General features: G+C 35.1%; 1 pseudogene across 2 annotated transcripts in view; it reads left to right on the top strand.

Moving 5' to 3' along the window:
* Window positions 1-7,237: 7,237 nt before the first annotated feature.
* LOC143252506 (5-hydroxytryptamine receptor pseudogene) overlaps window positions 7,238-22,294 on the top strand; it is a 117,595-nt pseudogene continuing 102,538 nt past the window's right edge. For both annotated transcript variants that reach the window (XR_013029024.1, XR_013029025.1), the window contains exon 1: window positions 7,238-7,391. The product of XR_013029024.1 is annotated as a 5-hydroxytryptamine receptor pseudogene, transcript variant X3 (transcript). The remainder of the gene's footprint in view (window positions 7,392-22,294) is intronic.

Genomic DNA, 22,294 nt, shown 5'->3' with positions numbered 1-22,294 from the left:
AGCTATACGGTGTGTCAGCAGCAGCACTCACAGCCAGTATTCCGTCACTTAACAATAGCTATACGGTGTGTCAGCAGCAGCACTCACAGTCAGTATTCCGTCACTTAATAATAGCTATACGGTGTGTCAGCAGCAGCACTCACAGTCAGTATTCCGTCACTTAATAATAGCTATATGGTGTGTCAGCAGCAGCATTCACAGTCAGTATTCCGTCACTTAATAATAGCTATATAGTGTGTCAGCAGCAGCACTCACAGTCAGTATTCCGTCACTTAATAATAGCTATATGGTGTGTCAGCAGCAGCATTCACAGTCAGTATTCCGTCACTTAATAATAGCTATATAGTGTGTCAGCAGCAGCACTCACAGTCAGTATTCCGTCACTTAATAATAGCTATACGGTGTGTCAGCAGCAGCACTCACAGCCAGTATTCCGTCATTTGAGAATGGCTATACGGTGTATTGTGGAACCATGCTACACAATCTTGTATTCTGTTACTCTGAACTTAACGTAGTGGAACCATGCTACCCAACTCCAGCTGAAGATTTTTTTTTTCAGTTATAAATTATTTCTGGCTGTGAGTGCTACTGCTGACACACCGTATAGCCATTGTCAATGTGACGGAATACTGGCTGTAAGTGCTACTGCTGTTATCTGTTGTGTGAGCCGTTAATTGGGCAGTTGTGTAGGTTATTAGTTGTCAGCTGTGTAGGCCGTTATTTGTCAGCTGTAAAGGGTGTTCTAGACAGCTGTGTAGGCCACTTAGTCGGCAGCTGTTTAGGCCGTTAGTTGGGTAGTTGTGTAGGTCGCTAGTTGGCAGCTGTGTTGATCGCTAGTTGGCAGCTGTGTAGCTCGTTACTTCATTTTTCAACATTTCCCAATGATTCTAATTCGAAACAAAAAGAAATGTAATGTCCTAGTTGAAGAAGGCTAAGCCACTGAAAGCCAACTTCCATTAATAATTTCGAAAACACAGAAACAAAGGATCTTCTTTCAAAACCTCCAGAGTACTGACTGAATAAGAATAACCTACCAAACTGAAATCCAATTAATGTTCTAATATCAGAACCAGTCAAAATCAATGCAAGTAACAAGTTATACACGAAGACTTGATCGTTGTCAATAAAATGAATAAAAGGTGGCATAACAGTCGCTAAAGATATCGTTGAAATTATCCATCTAATAAAGCTGTACTGCCAAAGAAGATTTACCAATGTCGAAGAATTTTACATTTTGGCCAAAGAAAAAAAAAGAAACAGGGAAGTAATGACCAGTCACATGCAAGGAGACATATGAGTGAAAACAAAAACAAGGAAGTAATGACCAACGAGACATCTGAATGAAAACAAAAACAGGGAAGTAATGACCAATCAAACTCTAAAGAGACACTGAGTGAAAACACAATTATGGAAGTAATGCCCAATCACGCTCCAAGGAGACACTGAGTGAAAGCACAGTCATGGAAGTAATGACCAATCACACTCTAAAGAGACACTGATTGAAAATACAGTCGTGGAAGTAATGACCAATCACACTCCAAAAAGATATATGAACACTCATATTCTTCTCAAAAAGGTTACAAAATCTGAACAAGTTTGGCACCAGATAGAAAAGTAGCGATTAAGCCGATCGTGGTAATAATACATAAAATTATTTTGATGTTTTGTGAAGTGAATGGACACCAGTAGACCCAAGATATGTAAACTGAAGGGAAGGATTGGAAATCTGGAGTTGTAAGATAAGAAACAGAATATATGCATTATCTGTGGTTGGGATTTTGAGAACGATGTTTATATATGGTTCTGGTTGTTATTCAAGGCAAAGAAGATTTGAAACAGCAAGAAACAATAGTGTAATTAGGTATATTTACAGTACATAATCTACACATTTTGCTTTATTCTTCAACCAGGTTGTAATTCATACGAAAATGGACGTAGTGTGTATGCCATTATCTATGTATGTAACCAAAGCTCTTACACTGTCTACTGAATGGCACAACAAATAAAAATCCATAAAAAGTTCAAACTTTGGGTATTTACGAGTTAGACAATGAGAAAAATAAGTTTGGTATGTTTAACAACCATTTCTTTATCACAATATTAAATAAAAGTGCTCTCCTCACAACAAAAACATGGCTTTCACTAGGACTGTATGTAAGGATTTGTTTGTATTTCTATTGTTTATTTCAGGTTAAAGACATAGATACACAATGGGCTATCTGTATTTTCACACACTATGGGTATTGAAATCCGGTTTCTAGCGTTATAAGTCCGCAGACATAACCCTGTGCCACCAGGGGCATACCTTTATTAGTGTAAGTTTTAAATGTAGTTTGTAAAAACTATTATTTTTCCAATAAACGCTGATACTTTTAATACATACAAATATAACATTTTGAGTATGACTAAAGAACGTAATCGGAACACTTTTGACCCGGCACTTTTTTTTTAAGGCATTCAACTCGTAATCTAAGGATCACGGGTTCGAATCCTCGTCACACCAAACACGTTCGCCCTTTCAGCCATGGGGGCGTTATTATGTCACGGTCAAGTCAATCTCACTATTCGATGGTAAAAGAGTAGCCCAAGGGTTGGCGGCGAGTAGTGATGACTAGCTGCCTTCCCTTTAGTCTTACACTGCTAAATTAGGGAAGATTAGCGCAGATAGCCCTCGTGTAGCTTTGCGCGAAATTCAAAACAAAACCAAACCGAGCAATTTTGCCATGCAGTACTTTCAAGAAAAAAAACTTTCTGTAGAAAATTTTCATATTTTCTATTTTTTTTGCAATAAGGTATGAATATTATGATTAGACAAACAGTCTCCCATAGGACAACGTGTTTGCTAGTGATAATAAACGTTGTAACGTCTGAAACACGAAATGTTTGACTTCATTGATTTTGATATTCTAATAAAAATAAACTTTGCTTTCTATAGCAAAAGTAACTTGTGGGAAGATGTGACACGGTGGAAGAAATGGTTCCTGTAACAGCAGATCGCGTATAAAATTATTTTATACTTATTTCAGAAAGTACAAAACAGTCGTTTTACATATTTGATTTTATAGTCGATAGATCTCTAACGTAATCTGTATATTTTGACACTTTTCTAGGCCTAACGTCTGGAACAAATCCATGCCAGAATTTTGAGCTAAGGTTCCGTAGTTGGCGTCTCTTTGGCATTTAATAAAATTGCGCTTTCATGCTTTCGGCGCTCTTCAAGAGTGATTGATTATTGTATTAGATTAGATCCAGAAATATATTCAGTTCCCTTACCTTCCATATACGTTTTGATTGTCATACTTTGTTTGTTGTTCATCAGAAAGTTGCACAGCGTGCTAACTGTGGTCTGCTCACTGGGGGTATCCAACCCCGATATGTGGCGTGAAAAGCCACCAGGTTTAGACTACCATAGATATACCTGTTATTCAGTTAAAAAACATTTAGTACTTTTAAAGGCCATTAACGAATTGGTTCAAACTATTTGACAGCAAATTTACTATATATATTATATCCCATATTTTAATACGTCTCCCAGGAGCCAACGGGAATCTTTGCACTACAATTTATTGAATATTAAAAGTAAGTTCAATCCAGAAATGACTAAAATAGGCGGTTCTGGACGTATCTTTTTGAGACAAGTTTCTTAACTGATAAATTTTAAAGTGAAACACAGCATCCTCAAGTCTCCATACTAACTAGTACTAAGGTCTACCTACTGGGAATAAACTCAATATATCAATGAAGCAACATTATCAGTATTATTAATTAAACAATTGTCAACCTTTATACTTCTGTGTCACCTTTTTATATTTCGCTTTCCATTAAGATACGAACGATTTCACTTGTGATTCGATAAGAAAGGTTGAAGCATCACGATAGTCAGCAGTAGAGTAAGCAGACAAGAACGCTTTGAAATCAGCTACAGGCATGCGTGCTTGGCTTGCTGCACAGTATCTATACCAAGGTGGTTCTAAACAGTTCCTGAATACCTCTGCGTGTTATATGAAGACTTACACGTTTCTGGTGCTTGGCCGTTAAGCTCGTAATGCGATGATAGATTTCAATCACTTTTCGCAGCCCCAACGTTAAAAGAATGCGGAAAACGTCTTATTTTAGCCAATAAAAATATCAAAAAATGTCTATTAAACTTAAACAAAGCTGGATTTGATTTGAGTTTTCCACAAACATGTCCCTCAGTGACTCGTGAGGTGGGTGTTAAAATATGTAACTAAAATTACACATCGATACAAAATTGACAATAGCTCAAAAACTTTACTTCTAACAGAGCGTGTGTTTGTCTGAAGGTAAAACCGGATTTAGCTAGCTACCGTGTCCACCACTGAGATTCGAATCTCAGAATTTTGTATTGTCTGTAAACTCACTCGTGATTCGTCGAGATGCATTTCTGACAAACTTGAATAAAGGATCCAGCTAAACAAAATGTGCAGTTTGTGGAACAGCTTTATATCATGATGGAACCTGAAGTATGGTGGTATTAATAATAAACAGCAAGTTTTACAAATAATTTACACACCGAAAACCATCCTACTGAATTCGTAGGCGAAAAACCTATCATTCAAAGTATTGGTTAAGATATATTGTGTATATATGTACTAATAGCATGTTTAAAAAGCCGCTAAAATTTCCTTGTAACAATTCAAAGAATTTCTAAAACAGTATCTTTTTCGTCTACTACTTATCCACCTAAGCATTAGTTCTACCAATTTCCGATAGGTGGAAAAACTATCAAAGCGTTTCTTCTAGTGTTGTTGTCTGTAATTAAACACAAAGGTACACAGTGGGCTATTTGTATTCTGCCCACTATGGGCTCCAAAACCATGTTTCTAGTGTTGTAAGTTCGCAGACTTATCGCTGTGCCACTGGGGAGTCCTAAAGTGATAGAACATAATTGTTTTATCAGTTAAAGTTACTTCAAAAAAATTAAATATACCAATTAAAAGAAATTTCCATTATATGAGAGACATTTTATATCTATAGGTATACAGACGTAAAAAAGTCTAATTTAGAAACTTAATCTTTAAAAACTACATCCTATAAACTCATAATATATATATATGTCATTATTAAACGGTTTTTTCTTGTCTGTATATACATCGTATGACAACACAATAAAAAACTTCTAAATAATCTCATTTCTAGAACAAGTAAAACAAAAGGGCAAAGACAACTTTCTTAACTCATTTACATTTAGGTCCTCTGTTGGTAGAGCAGTAAGTCTACAATGTGGCTTTGCTATAAAGAAACACACACACAAACACATGTCCCTAAATTTTAAGAGACAGTCTAGACTCTATAGGACTATTTGTTTTTTGGTTTCGCCCAAAGCTACACGAGGGCTATCTGCACTAGCTGTCCCTAATTTAGCAGTGTAAGATTAGAGGGAAGGCAGCTAGCCATCACCACCAACCATCAACTCTTGGACTAATCTTTTACCACGAATAGTGGCATTATCCGTAACATCATAATGCTCCCACAGCTGAAAGGGCGAGTATGTTTGTTGCGACTGGGATTCATCAATTCGATTTTAAGCTGTGCATAGCTTGAGTACATTATATTAAAAAGATTTTAGTGTCTATCATGTCATTATGTCCACTTATATAATATTTCACAAACGAGATAATGACAACAACCCTGAAGCATAAAGTCTATCGAGAAAAAATGCTGTCACGATTAAGGTACACTACTACTGTCAGTTGGCTTCCGTAATCCATCTCATGTACGAAAAAGCTTACTTTCTGAATTCATAGAGCTTCAGAGGCAATTTTAATAATTTCATTCTCTAGCTGTTTGAAGTATCCGATGGCCGAACGTTTATATAGTACAATGGCTTGTTACAAGTGCATTTCTGACAGTTCTGGTGCCACAAGTTCGTCCATATTCATTTGTCTTCCAACGTTATTATACAATACAAATACAACTGATATTCAATGTTGGAAATTATTTATTCCCTGCCTGAACACATCTTTATGATCTGAATGTATGAATACTTTGAGTCTGAAAGGGCTGTTACATATACCCATCCCAAGCTGTTATATATACCCATCCCAGGTTGTTACATATACCCATCCCAAGCTGTTACATATACCCCACCCCAAGGGTGATTAAATTTTGGTGACATCATGTTATCTACGATGTGCTAAACAAAGTTAGAATTTAGTTCTGATACATGCTGTTACATTGAAACCTTATGTCTATCGGCTGTATTTGTCACCGCTTGTTAGCTAATCTGTGGAAGTAATACGATTCGTCTTTAAATAAAGGAAGCCATCACGTTGTCCTGTGGTAGTTGTCCCTAATTTAGCAGTGTAAGACTAGGGGGAATGTAGCTTTTCATCACCACCCACCGCCAACTCTTGGGCTACTCTTTTACCAACGAATAGTGGAATTGACCGTACAGTATAACGCCCCCACGGCTGAGAGGGCGAGCATGTTTGGTGTGACGGGTACTCGAGCCCGCGACCCTCGAATTACAAGTCGAGTGCCTTAACCATCTGGCCTTGCCGGACCCATTGTCCTTAAAGAAAGGCATTTTTTTTTAAAATAAAGGAAGCCATATGTTCGTCTTTAAATAAAGGCAGCCATGAGTTTCTTCTTCAATAAAGGTTGTAATAATTTTGTCTTCAAATAAAGCCGGTAAGCTGTTTATTTATAATAAAGGCAGCCATGAGTTTGTTCTTCAATAAAGGTTGTAATAATTTTGTCTTCAAATAAAGCCGGTAAGCTGTTTATTTATAATAAAGGCAGCCATGAGTTTGTTCTTCAATTAAGGTTGTAATAATTTTTTCCTTACATAATAATCAGTTCGTCCTTCAAGGTACAGTGATAAAGTCACGTTTGTTGTTGTTACCCAAATAGCTACACAACAGGCTAGCTTTGTTGTGCCAAATTCAAGTTTCGAAACCAAATTTTTACATTATAAACACCCAGAATTAATAAAGAAACATCCATAGCATCTTGTCAGTTGTTCACAATAAATGAATCTGACTCCCAATTATAACGAAAGTAGAAAATCTGACATTACATTAGACGGCTTAATACACAGAAAGATTAAAAAAATCACTTCTTCATGAAATCATGCAAAAATCTAAAACACCAATCAAGTAACGACATTTATTTAATAGTCTGTTTCCTTCACTGCACGCATATATTTACGTACACATAAAATGGGTCAATTTCAGGTGCGCCACTTCTAGCCAATCGGCGCTCTTCTGCTAAGCTGTTATTAGAAGCTGCGTGGGTTTACTAGTGGCTTTTCTGTTACTCGTGGCTCGCCTTTTCGAATCTCAAGAACTGTCCTCTACTCAAATGGTTCTCATTCGTCAAGAAGAAAGCAACAGTTTTGAAAGCTCGTCAACGCTAAGCTCTGAAAGGTAGGGAAGTTTCGTCACTCGTTCATTGCCACATATCTTTATAAAGTATTAGACTAGAGACACAGTTAATGTTGGAACAAACTAACGGTGCTGAGTAGCTTCAAGTACTCACTAGAAATACCAGCTTTGTGAAAAGTCTTCTCACAACACACACACATTGATTACTTCCAAACAAACCTTCGCAGCTTTTCTATTACAAACGAGTACTTCAAAGGTAAAAAACCAACATTTTTATTATGAAATATTTTACAATTCTTACACTATTCTAAACGTGGTTTTAATTTACCATATCCCTACAAGTTTTGGATAACTTAGTGGAAGAAAGTATACCCGACTGGAAACACTATAACTTTACGTAATCTAAAACTATTGATTTCTTTGTAAATAAGAAATCATACACTCAAACTGTAGCGTATTTCTGGTAGATTAGGTTAACAAAACTCTAGCGTAAGTTCAATCAACATTATTGATAGTTTAATTATATTTTATCTGCAGGAAGACCATATTTTTGATGTAATGATTTACATCCGATGTGTAGGGAAGTTACATCCTGCAAATAAATAACATCCATAATGGTTAAATGTTTGGCTTAGTTTGGCTTAAAGGAAAATTGTGTAATAGCTGTTATGTCATCTGTAATCAAGCAGCACGAAAAATGTTTAATAATGTGGTGTGTATTAAACCATAAAGTAGTCACACGTTTAAAATATGGTGCATGTTAAACCATAAGGACGGTCATATTTTAATAATGTGGCGTGTATTAAACCATAAAGTAGTCACACGTTTAAAATATGGTGCATATTAAACCATAAGGACGGTCATATTTTAATAATGTGGTGTGTATTAAACCATAAAGTAGTCACACGTTTAAAATGTGGTGCATATTAAACCATAAGGACGGTCATATTTTAATAATGTGGCGTGTATTAAACCATAAAGTAGTCACACGTTTAAAATGTGGTGTATATTAAACCATAAGGACGGTCACATTTTAATAATGTGGCGTGTATTAAACCATAGGAAAGTAATATGTTTAATAATGTGGTGTGTATTAAACCATAAGAACGGTCACATTTTAATAATATGGTGTGTATTAAACCTTAAGATAGTCACATGTTTAACAATGTGGTGTGTATTAAACCGTAAGGGCAGTCACATTTTTCTAATATGGTGTGCATTAAACCATAAGGATAGTACAATTTTTATAATGTAGGGTATATTACATCATAAGATAGTCACACGTTTGATAAAGTGTTGCTCAGAAATTCATGATGTAGTAGAAGCCTGTCGTTGTTGTTCAGAAACATATGATGTTGTAGAAGTCTGTTGGTGTTGTTCAGAATCATATTATGTAGTAGACGTCTGTTCCTGTTGTCCATAAACACATGATGTAGTAAGAGTCTCTTATTGCTCAAAAACCCATGATGTAGTAGAAGTCTTTTGGTGTTGTTCAGAAACACATGAAGTAGTTGATGTCTGTTGGTGTTCTTCAAAAAGATATAGTGTAGTAGGAGTTTGTTGGTGTTTTTCAGAAAGACATGGTGTAGTAGAAGTATGTTGGTGTTTTTGAGAATCATATGATGTAGTAAAAATTTGTTGGTGTTGTTCATAAACACGTGATGTAGAAGGAGTCTGTTGGTGTTGTTCAGAAACCAATGATGTAGTAAGGGTCTGTTGATGTTGTTCAGAAATATATGATGTGGTTGGAGTCTCTTGTTGTTCAGAATTACATGATGTAGAAGAAGTATTTTGGTGTTCTTCAGAAACATATGGTGTAGTAGAAGTTTGTTCGTTTTCTTCAGAAACATATAATGTAGTAAAAGGTTGTTGGTGTTCTTCAGAAAAATATAAGGTAATTGAAGACTATTGGTGTTGTCCACAAACATATAATGTAGTAGAAGTATATTGGTGTTGTCCGGGGACAAATGATGTAGTTCAAGTCTGTTGGAATTGTTCAGGAACAGGTGATGTACTAGGAATCTGTTGCTGTTGTCTAGAAACACATGATATAGTAGATGTCTGTTGTTCTTCAAAAAATATGGTGTACTAAGAGTCTGTTGGTATTTTTCAGAAACATATGATGTTGCAGATTTTGGTGTTGGTGTAACATATGACGTAGTAGAAGTCTGTTAGTGTTCTTCAGAAACATATGACGCGGTAGGAGTCTCTTGATTTTGTTCACAAATATATGGTGTAGTTGAAGTCTGTTGATGTTTTCAGAAACATATGATGTATTGAAAGTCTGTTGGTGTTCTTCAGAAACATATGGTGTAGTAGAAGTCTGTTGGTGTTGTTCAGAAACACATGATATAGTAAGAGTCTCTTGTTGTTCAGAAACACATGATGTAGTAGGAGTCTGGTATTGTTCAGAAACACATGATATAGTAGGAGTCTGATGTTTTTCAGAAACATATAATGTAATAGAAGTATTTTGCTGTTGTTCAGAAACATATCGTGTTGTAAAAGTCTGTTGTTGCTGTTCACAAACATATGATGTAGTAGAAGTCTGTTGGTGTTCTTTAGTAACACATGATGTAGTAGGAGACTGCTGTTGTCAAGAAACACATGATGTAGTAGGAGACTGCTGTTGTCAAGAAACACATGATGTAGTAGGAGACTGCTGTTGTCAAGAAACACATGATGCAGTTGAGGTCTGTGGGTGTTGTTCAGAAACATATGATGTAGTGGAAGCCAGTTGGTGTTCTTGAGAAACATATGATGCAGTAGGAGTCTTCTTGAATTTGTTCACAAATATGTGGTGTAGTAGAAGTCTGTTGGTGGTGTAACATATGATGTAGTAAAAGTCTGTTAGTGTTTTCAGAAACATATGATGTATTGGAAGTCTGTTGGTGTTGTTCAGAAACATATGATGTATTGGAAGTCTGTTGGTGTTGTTCAGAAACATATGATGTATTGGAAGTCTGTTGGTGTTGTTCAGAAACATATCGTGTTGTAAAAGTCTGTTGTTGCTGTTCACAAACATATGATGTAGTAGAAGTCTGTTGGTGTTCTTTAGTAACACATGATGTAGTAGGAGACTGCTGTTGTCAAGAAACACATGATGCAGTTGAGGTCTGTGGGTGTTGTTCAGAAACATATGATGTAGTGGAAGCCAGTTGGTGTTCTTGAGAAACATATGATGCAGTAGGAGTCTTCTTGAATTTGTTCACAAATATGTGGTGTAGTAGAAGTCTGTTGGTGGTGTAACATATGATGTAGTAAAAGTCTGTTAGTGTTTTCAGAAACATATGATGCAGTAGGAGTCTCTTGATTTTGTTCACAAATATATAGTGTAGTTGAAGTATGTTGGTGTTGTTCAGAAACATATGATGTATTGGAAGTCTGTTGGTGTTGTTCAGAAACATATGATGTAGTAGAAGTTTGTTGGTGGTGTTTAGAAACATATGATGTAGTAGAAGTCTGTTGGTGTTGTTCAGAAACATATAATGTAGTAGAAGTCTGTTGGTGTTCCTCAGAAACACATAATGTCGTAGACGTATGTTGGTGTTGTCCAGAAACACATAATGTAGTAGAAGTATACTGGTGTTGTCCAGAAACACATAATGTAGTAGAAGTATACTGGTGTTGTCCAGAAACACATGATGTAGTAGAAGTATACTGGTGTTGTCCAGAAACACATGATGTAGTGTAAGTTTGTCGGTGCTGTTCAGAAACATGTGATGTATTAGAAGTCTGTTAGTGTTGTTGAGGAACGTATAATGTAGTAGAAGTCTGTTAGTGTTGTTCACTTACACATGATGTAGTAGGAGTTTGTTGGTGTTGTTGAGAAACGTATAATGAAGTAGAAGTCTGTAAATTGTTTCTTTTCCTTTTAACTAGTCCACTGTTATGTTTTCCTCTATGTCACTACGGTGTAAGAGATGTATTACACAACCATTTTAGTCTCAGAAACTGTGATGTTAGTTACCTCTAAATTTTGTACCACCATGAAGATAGTGTGTTTGTTTTCTTTGAAAACTTCACAAAGTTTTTTCGTTTAAACAACCATAAATGTAGAGAACCATAACACCATATATTTTGTGTCTGTATCGTACAATACCCCGCCACTGAGTGTTGTCTGTGTACAAATGTGTTAATGATGTAGTTATAACCAAATGACCAGTTAAATTTCATCATTTCTCTTAGACATTCACGATATATTTTTCGCAAAATATTAAATGTTTTTATTAAAAACAAAACAAATAATTGCAATGGTTCAAGATATGAGAATGAGAATCCAAATAAAGAATATATCTGAAGATATTACCATGATAAATCTGTTTGTATTATCGTTACAAATTAATGTCCAAGAAACCCTGTGATAATGTTGGTATTATCGTTACAAATTAATGTCCAAGAAACCCTGTGATAATGTTGGTATTATCGTTAAATATTAATGTCCAAGAAACCCTGTGATAATGTTGGTATTATCGTTACAAATTAATGTCCAAGAAATCCTGTGATAATGTTGGTATTATCGTTACAAATTAATGTCCAAGAAACCCTGTGTTCAGGGATTCTTTATGTTTATTCATTATTCTTCAATCCAATTTGCATGGTCACTTATTTACGGAACTTCTAAATGTTTCATTTCTGTGCAGCTACCAGTATTTTATAATTTTAAAACTTGAGTATTTCTTAACATTTTAGGGTTACTTTATTGTAAACTACACAATTTGTAGACGTTGCTATAGGCATCCTTTAGCAACGCGCGAGGCAGTATCTACTATGCTATGAAATAACCAATCACGCTCCTAGATTTAATCAAATTTTGAAGACGCTCTATTTCTTTTGCTGCATAATCAAACATTACAAAACTTAAATATTTGATTTTACTTGAGAAGATGAACTCACAGTAGTCTAGCTACTTGACACTAGAAATAGTGTGGAATACGTGACAACAAACGTGAGGGTTGTTCGGGCGAAACCCATCAAATTTCTTAAACTAATGTTGTTCATTAAATCATAGAGAGCGTGTTCATGTATGCTACTGGATATTTAACGAAACTCCTGATTATATGTTTACCTTACGAGCACGAGATATTAAAAATATACAGAAAATTCGTTACGAACACAAGACCACTTGGGAGGGAATTGACTTGTCAGTTTGAACCTTTTCAAATATTAAAAATTTGATAATTATTTTATAAATAATTAATAATAGGCAAATTTTAAAAAATACAAAAACAGTTTAAGATTTCTCATGTTAAAATACATAACTCGTTTTTCTTTTATTCTAATTTCGTATTTTGACACAAAAGTTACAAATAATAAATGTCTACATACATATAACAATTATGACGTAAAGTGTACAAGATATATAGTTTTGTTTGTTTGTAGTTAAGTGCAGAGCTACACATTAGCCTATCTATGCTCTTACCACCACGCCTATCAAAACCCAGTTTCTAACGTTGCACGTCCGCAGACATACAGCTGTGCCACTGAGCGGAATACGTAGTTTTAAACATTAAGTATACAAAATTGAACGTATTATTTAAACTTGAAGCATAAATGTCAACGCAAATAAACTATCTTGTGACGTATAGTGTTTAAAATAACATGTAAACCTGAACGTATTCATACAATATGCATTGAAATTAATTCTAAACGGATCATATTCAAGAAAGTATGGGTTTCGAACCCTGCCATTTATATTTTAAATTACGGCTCTTAACAATGGTCAAACTAGTAACGAAAGTCACTTATGTGAATAAGTTTGTTTTAAATGTTATGCAAGTTACACAAGGAATACCTGTAACAGTCAGCCCTAATTTAGCAACGACAAACTAGAGGAAGGCGGCTAGTCAACACTACCCACTGCCAACTCTTGGTTTACTCTTTTACTAAAGACTAATGGGATTAATCGTACCATATTAACACCTCCGCAGCTGAAGGGGCGAGCATGTTCACGCAACTCTCAGATTGCAAGTGGAGTGGGCCTGGCATGGCCAAGCGCGTAAGGCGTGCGACTCGTAATCAGAGGGTCGCGGGTTCGCGCCCGCGTCGCGCTAAACATGCTCGCCCTCCCAGCCGTGGGGGTGTATAATGTTACGGTCAATCCCACTATTCGTTGGTAAAAGAGTAGCCCAAGAGTTGGCGGTGGGTGGTGATGACTAGCGGCCTTCCCTCTAGTCTTACACTGCTAAATTAGGGACGGCTAGCACAGATAGCCCTCGTGTAGCTTTGTGCGAAATTCCAAAACAAACAAGCAAGTGGAGCATCTGACGACCAGACCATGCCATACCCGTAGAGTCTTAAGTATCATAATTATATAAAAGTTGGGATTTTCTTTATGATTACCCGGTAATTAGAATCCCTGAGCTAGGCTAGTAAGTCACATATGCTGTTTAATCCTTTACATATTATTAACCAGATTCCAAAATGATACCCATATATATCTAACAGTAATCGATTATTCATCCATTGAAAATACACTTATCTCTTCACTGTTGGAACAGTAGATTTAGTATTATATAACAAAGGCGTTTAGAACATGTTGTTTTTCGTCATGAACAATGAGACATGTTTAAAACTTAAATGCAGGTAATCCCCGTGATTACTTCTCCATCGCAACACTAGATGGAGATATATTGTATGTTGTTAAACACAAAGCTACATAATGAGCTATTTGCGCTGTGTCCACTACAAATATTGAAACCCAGTTCTCAGCATTATAAACCTTCAGATTTATTGCTGAACCACTAAGTGACATTTTTGCATGACAGTTGTTTTAGAATTATTTGTTGTACTTTCTAACTGACAATTAAACCTTATAATTAACGAATACACTGTACAAATATAATGTTTTCAATTAACGAGTATACTGAACATATGTTGTGTTTTCAATTAACGAGTATACTGAACATATGTTGTGTTTTCAATTAACGAGTATACTGAACATATCTTGTGTTTTCAATTCACGAGTATACTGATTAAATGTCGTATTTAAAATCAACGAATATGCTGCACCTATGTTTGAGACAGCTTATATCAAATACGTTATTTCATATAAAGTAAATATTATTGTGAACTTGAGAGGTGAGATCTTATGGTTATCGTGCTAGACAGCGGGTTGAGAGTCCAAGGTTCGAGATGGGATTGTTGTTGAACACGTTACGTATTTTCAGCTCTGAAGACGTTATAAACTTGAAATCCAATCCCGTTATTCAGGGACAAAAAGCCGAGAGCAAGAGCCACTTACTCACTGACCTACGTCGATCAATAGACCAAACTCAGGTCTTCAGTTCATAAGATGTCCACGTTAAAATTCCCAGTTCTTTAGATTTGAACGTGTGTCAGTGTTAGTAACAAAATATATATTTTGTTCTATGCCATAATGCTACGCAACGACTTAACTCCAAGACATTGGTGAATAAAATGAAAATCTTGTAATATTTTCTTCGACTAATGTAAGTTAATGCATTTTTAATATGTTATTACTATGTGTATCCGACATTAATCGTTTTTTTTGTTAATGTTGTAAACTTCCATGTTCAAGGGGTTCTTTTAGAAATAATGGTCTGTTTTGAGGTCTAGAATAAAGCCACAGAATGATTTATTTGTTCTGAAACTCTAATGTTTAGCTTTATAAGCTCTCACACTTATCGGGGTCAAATTAACGTAATAAGCTAGATTGGCAGACGTCTACACTACAAACATAACCGACACTGGGTAAAGTCAGTAAGTTATAGGCGATTCATAGAATTACAGACATGACAAACACTGGGTAATGTCAGCGAGTTGTAACTGATTCATAGAACTATAGACATAACCAACACTGGGTAAAGCCAGCGATTTATAGTTGATTGACAAAACTAGAGACACGACCAACTCTTGGTATAAATGGTTTAATAGCATATCATTTAGAAATACTAAATGATGTCATATTGTATAGTTCACCCCACCTCCCAATGATGTCATATTGTACAGTTCACCCCACCTCCCAACGGTCATTACAGTGTCTGTTGATAAACGATATTTTTTCAATTCTTATGGAGTCTGTCACTTTTGTTTGAAAAAAAAAGTTTGTTAGACACAAACATTTAAATGCAATCATGTATGTTTGTTTGTTTGAAATTAATCACAAAGCTACACAATGGGCTATCTGTGTTCTGCCCACCACTGGTATCAAAACGTGGTTTCTAGGCGTGTGAGTCCACGAAGTAGTGATCATTTTTGCTCATACTGTCAATTGTAACAATTTTATAGGTGTTTTTCTTAAAACCCTGTTCTTACAAGACCGTTATTGTCTTACTTTATTGCTAGATATGATCATATGAATTGTAAGGTTGTAATGCTTGATTTCTTTTTTTAAAAAAATCTCCCCAGTGGCACGGCGTTATGCCTTCGGACTTACATCGCTAGAATCCATGTTTCACTAGCCCTGGTGGGTAGAGCACGGATAGCCCATTGTGTAGTTTGGGCTTAATTCCAAATAAACAAATCCCTTGTATATAATTGTAAAATATACAAACATGAGAAAAACACAAAATTTAAAACTGAAAGCTTGCATGAACCACTAAGGGTATTTTGTTATCCTTCATAAATCTGGTGACGATCTATCAAAGTTGGCGAAGTAATGGTTAAAATCGTGAAAACACAAAATCACCCACAAAACAGCAACATTGAAAATTTGTGTTATATTCCAGTGGATCCAACAAACTTCCATACCACATTTGGTGAATGTTCGTCTGCAAGTACTGACAAGAAATGAAAAACGTCTATAAAAACTGCAAAATTGAAATTTACACCCTGCGAAGTAGTTACATCGATATACAATAGACTGTATTATTACATTTATAACATTTGTATGCAGTTAACAACTTAATACCAGATGTCAGTTATTGTCATGACTGTTGCCTAGATACCTATTTTAAGCAGTTTTATCACCCAATACATTGTTGCTCGATTAAGACACCAGTAAGAAGGCCGGAAACTTGCTAATAAAAAGAATATTTTAACACAGAAAAAAGTTTTTGTATAATAAAAATAATATTCAGGTTCACACCATCAGAATTCTTTTAATATCTATGCAAAGTTTCAAGTGTGTAGTTTCGTACCTCTTGAAGCTATGACACTGACTGACACACAAGCATATGTTATTTTATTTTATGTATATAAGGAGTTAAATGTTTTTTTTTCATGTATGATATACTCAATATACTCAAATATGTCAGTAAAAGGTTTATTGAAAACGTATTATATGGATAAAAAGATATCTTTTTTAATGTGCTGAGAAGACAGCTCATTATGATTGTTGATGCTTTTCAACTTTAAATTCAGTTTATCGTTAATTTAGCAGTAAGTTTACACGTTAAAATTGGTAGTTTGATTTTAATGGTGGGTGCTGAAGAGACAGTTCATTATGATTGTTGATGCTTTTCTACATATAAACAAAATAACATTTTTTTTTTTTCACTGGGGGTGTTCTTAACATTATTGTGTCAACTCAATTCTGAACGACAGCTAATTCATTTTTTCCTCCTCCTAGTCCATTTGATATGTTTAGGCATCTTTATAAAACTTTGTGTATCTTGAAAGTGTTTCGTTTAAAATATTTTATGTTTTAAGAAGAAGAAAGTGGCTTTAAAAGACACTGACAGAGTTATGATAATGTGTGGTGTTTTTCATTAAAAATACATTACATTTTCATTTTGGTGGAAAAACAGTAGAAATGATTGATGCATTTTTAACGAGGGTTTCTCGTGTTTTTACTTTTCTTTTATCCATTGAAAACTACAAGCTCATCCCAGAGAGATGACCAGATAATTTTGGGAAAAAAATTTCTTTGGGGGTTACGGTTATGACAATCTTTTCCCTCGACAAACCTCCAAAAGGACGAAAGGAAAAATCAAACTTTCCGATACTATTCACGCACCACTTGAAACTCAGCTTTGTCAGTGTTTCAACATGACGATAACTCTGACCTGTTTCTTTCGTCATATATGATATCTCTACAGGATACTTAATTATGATCACGATTAAGAAATCTTCGTACTGTAGCTGCTTTCCTTAATTATACTACAGACTGAAGTCCTGCCACATATCAGATGTCGTGACTGAAGATTTATCGACGTTAAGAGGTAAGCCCAGAAAGCAGCATCTAGATACTCTCGTACCACGCGACCGTCAGCGTAAGCTCTAAGCTCAGACATCTCCCCGATTTATTCTGATACATCACGTCGTAGAAGTGTTGATTTAAAACGTCGTATTGTCTCATGTTACCGAGACTGTATGAACCGACTAATGTGGCTACTGTTAGCTGTTTGTGTTACTTTGTTAAGGTGTTTCGACATGCTATACAAGTTACATATTTGATGCTTTACAGTATATATTTCATTCTTCATAAATAAAAAGTCTTAGAAAATGCTAGTGTTAAACTTACTAATAACACGGATAATTTTAAATTAAAAGGGGAAGTGTTTATTTCAGTAGGAAACTATATGATACATATATATATATATATATATAGATTAGACTTTTGGAGATAATTCAACACAAAATATTTAGCTTTATTCTTATTCTCTTGGTAACGTTTTGAGTAAAAACTCTTCATTAACCATATTTTACAGATCATTAAAAACTCTATCAGGTGTGCTTTAACAAGCATTAAAAACTCTATCAGGTGTGCTTTAACAAGCATTAAAAACTCTATCAGGTGTGCTTTAACAAGCGTTAAAAACTTTATCAGATGTGCTTTAACAAACATTAAAAACTGTTACCCATGCTTTACTGGTTATAAAAAACTATATCGAGTGTATTTTAATGATTGTTAAAAGCTCTTTCAACTGTACTTTACTGCTTTTTAGAATAAAGTATTTATATTATAAATGGGGTCCGGCATGGCCAAGTGGTTAAGGCACTCGACTTGCAATGTGAGGGTCGCTGGTTCGAATTCCCGTCATACCAAACATGCTCGCCCTTTCAGCCATGTGGGCGTCATAATATGACGATCAGTCCTACTATTCGTTGGCAAAAGAGTAACCTAAGAGTTAGCGGTAGGCGGTGATGACTAGCTGCCTTCCCTCTAGTCTTACATTGCTAAATTAGAGACGGCTAACGCAAATAGCCCTCGTATAGATTTGCGTGAAATTCAAATGAAACGTTCCAACTGGTATATAACTTTTTCTGACATTAAAGAAGAAAGTAGTTGTAGTTAATATATTATCAAGTGTCAAACGATGAAACGTAGTCTGGATCGTTTGTGTTTTTTTTGCGCAATCTTACATGACAGGTACCTTGCATTTTATCCACATTGTATAATCGACCCTTAGATTTTATTGTTGTAAGGAAATAAACCTATCGCTGATCTAGTGGATGACTGAGCGATAGAAACTGAATGATTGTTCGAGTTCGTGGCTATCACGAGATTGAAGGATTTCCTTGGCAAAAGAAACTATAGCTGAGTTGTGCAAGTTGATTAAACTTTTAGAAATACACGATACCAAAAAATAAAAATAAAAATCAAGCGTCAAATATCACTCCAGAGTAAGTAACTAAGTGTGACCATAAAAATATATTTCATGCACTAGAAGATCAGCTTGGCGTCACGTGCACCACTTTTTACACGGAATTACTTTTTCTATATTAAAGTTAATTGTCTGTCGTTATATGGAAACCTTCTAAACATGTGTGTTACGCACGCACGCACATATATATGCACAAATTATAGGAAATAACTACGGAGACGGTATTATAAAAGGTGACGTTACATATCATTTTAACATGCATTATACCAGAGTAGAAGCGGTTACGTGCTGACAGCTGAAACTGTGATTAGTTGTCGCTCAACCAACCAGAAAGAGACACATCAGTATAAAGCCCGTAAAATATAGATATATAGGTAATGATACTGTGCTTGTCATGAATAAAATTGCACTTGACAAGTTTTGACCAGTAAAGGATATTACGTGTGTGTGTTTTGTTATAGCAAGGCTACATCGGGCTATCTGCTGAGTCTAACAAGGAGAATCGAACTTCTGATTTTAGCGTTGTAAATCCACAGACTTACTGCTGTACCAACAGGGTACTATTACGTGTGAATACGTCTGATAAGATTCCATATTTCAGAAGACATATGCAAGACTGTGAACAGGACACTTGAAACAAGTGCTATTAGAATAACCAAACTCTTCAACTGTGAAGGTTACGTATCTAAAGATATGTAATTCATGAGACATTCGATGATCGAGTATGATATTGCTGGAAATACAGATGTAGATATCATCTTGAAGGCAGTAAGAAAGACACTAGCACAAAGTGATATCAATGAACTTGAAGCTATTCGAAAACTTCCAGTGAGAAGAAGTAACCAAACAAGAGCTTATAGTGTGCGTCGACTACAAAAAAAAGTGAATGACCAAAGCTAAAGATGAATGCTCTTTACAAATGAACTTAAACTGCTCAGCGGAATTCTATAACAATTTGTAAGACAGAGGAGAGCATAACCATTTCATACTTAATTTACAAAAAATATCAGTACAAGTTTGGAGATTCATCTCAGTCAAGAGTTTTAGCGATTTTCACAAAATTGATGGCACCAAGACTACTGACAAATTCACGCAGATTCTAATCCAGTCTTCAAGAATATGACTCATCAGGGAGAGGAGATTTATTTCACAGCACTAAAAGGATCTAAAATATACAAGAAATGTGTTGAAACGAAGTCTCTCAGGTAAAGTGATCGAATGAGTATTCAAAACCGTGATTTCATCTGCACATCTTTAATGTCAACATTCTTGTGGCTTTTTAGGCTTCCGGTAAAACTAAGAAGGTTAAAATGTGACCAAGAATCTCAGTTGAATTGTGGGTATACAGAAAACTTTGAACAATGTTATCAGAATCGAAAGTGATAAACTATGGCAATTGGAAAGAAACGTGCAATTCCTCCTGTAAAACAAAGGGTTAACATACACACAAAAGGTCATTTTACCTGTTACATGACAATAATGAGGAAGCAGCAAATCTTTTTTACGTCGTCAGTTTCCTAATTATTACTGTCTTTGATTGCTTTCAATGTCAAGCGATATAATAATAATAGTTATATTTATAACATAGACCTGCGAATTTAAACTTCATAAAAGTTGTTTTGGTTTTAATAACGATTATTTTATAATTCAGCTCAGCAGATTCCAAAAATAACTTTTTTTATCACTTATGGATTTTTTTACAAATCGGGAAGAAATAAACTGTTACATAGATCAAATTATTGTTTCGTTTACTATAATAAACATTTTTATTATAATTGTTAACAAAAGTACAAACAACCTCATTCATTCTGATTTTTAGTTTGAAATCTACGTCTTTTAGTCTCAAAACGACGTGTTAGCCTTTTATATATTGGATCTGGAGCATCTAGTTTCACTGATCAGCAGTAATAAGCCATTATATTGATGTTCCACCTTTCCTGATACATGAAGACTCCATTATCCTGATGTCTTGATGAAACCTTGATTTTTGCTGAAGGCACCGAAATTTTCAAAGAAACAGTTAATATGTAAGTGTGAGAAATGTACTTTCAAGCTCATATTACAAACCAACTCTTCGTATTTATTATTATTTAAAATATTTTTGGATTCTTGTTGGTTCCTTAAACGTTGCTAATAACATATTTAAAGGAAATCCACGTTTCTTTTCTAACTTTCCTGGTTGTCTTTTCTAACTGTTCACCCGAAATTAATTTCTTAATCTGAGGCCCAACAAAATCCCTTCTTTAAGTTTCACTTCTTAAAAAGCCAAGAATTGCCCACATATCTATTTGAAAGAGTTGCCATCTTTGTCTAAGACCTTTACATATTGCTTCGTTAAGCCCACTTTTATATGAAGTGGAGCTAATAGGACTTTCTTTGTGTCAATCAAACTTTCATGTTCAATGTTTTAGATCCTGATATCAGGCCAACTCTGAGTGGTCATTGCTTCTTTATCCAGTACTGATTTCGTGCTCTGTTGTCCCATTTCACACAAAAAATATGGAAATTTTGTATAAAAGGGTTGTTGATCCAACAACATTCAAAGGACTTTTAGGTCTCTACAAAGTACCCAAACACATTCTTTCTATTTGACCTTATTAACAAGAAATTCGAGATTTTCGTAAATATCCTTTAATTAATCTGAATGAATAATAGAAACAGATGTATATATGTTACCATTGTGAAGTAGAACACATCTGAGACTTCTGTTGGAAGAGTCAATGAACAATGTCCACTCACAGACTGCAGCTCCTAGTGTTGGTATTAGTTCAGTGATATTGTTGAAATAAACCAGTGAACCTTCTTGAAAAAGGTATGAAATAAACTCGTTCTCATGGTTTCTCTACAAATAATATGATGTCCTTGGAGAAAGTAAGTTCTTATCCCAATATTTGGACGCCAAAATCTCTGAAGAATTCTTTGGAAGGCCCAAATTTTTTATGAAATCATGAGGTTCTCCTTGTGTGAAAATTTATGGTTCACCAGATGATTCTGGTTGAAATCAATGCCTATCATCATTTCTAGTGACATCATATGAAACTGTACCAAGAGTTTCCAGTGGAGTAGGTACAGGTACATCAAGTCCATGAGCAGCAGGTCTTATAGCACAGTAAAGATTAAGATAAGAAACTTCCTCTTTATTTAAAGTGTTGTAGACTTGCACGTTAGATAAGAAAAAATAATAGTCATCTGTTGTTTCTGGGCTCACTCTGGATCATTGGAATTCCAAAAGGCAAAGACTTTATTTTTACCTTTAGTCTATTGTATCAATTCTTCGAAACAAGCGATACATACAAACTTTGTGCAGAGTTCATGGTTTGTTTTACTCCCCATGTTTCATTCCAAAATAGGCGTAATACGTTTTTTGACGAATTATATAAAGTTTTTGCCTTTGTTTCTTTACAACAAATTTACCACAAATGCAAAAAAAATATG

This window comes from Tachypleus tridentatus, chromosome 6, assembly GCF_004210375.1.
Source record: "Tachypleus tridentatus isolate NWPU-2018 chromosome 6, ASM421037v1, whole genome shotgun sequence".
Taxonomy (NCBI): Eukaryota; Metazoa; Arthropoda; class Merostomata; order Xiphosura; family Limulidae; genus Tachypleus; species Tachypleus tridentatus.
Note: the sequence above shows the minus strand (reverse complement) of the source record. Positions and strands in the feature narration are given on the sequence as shown.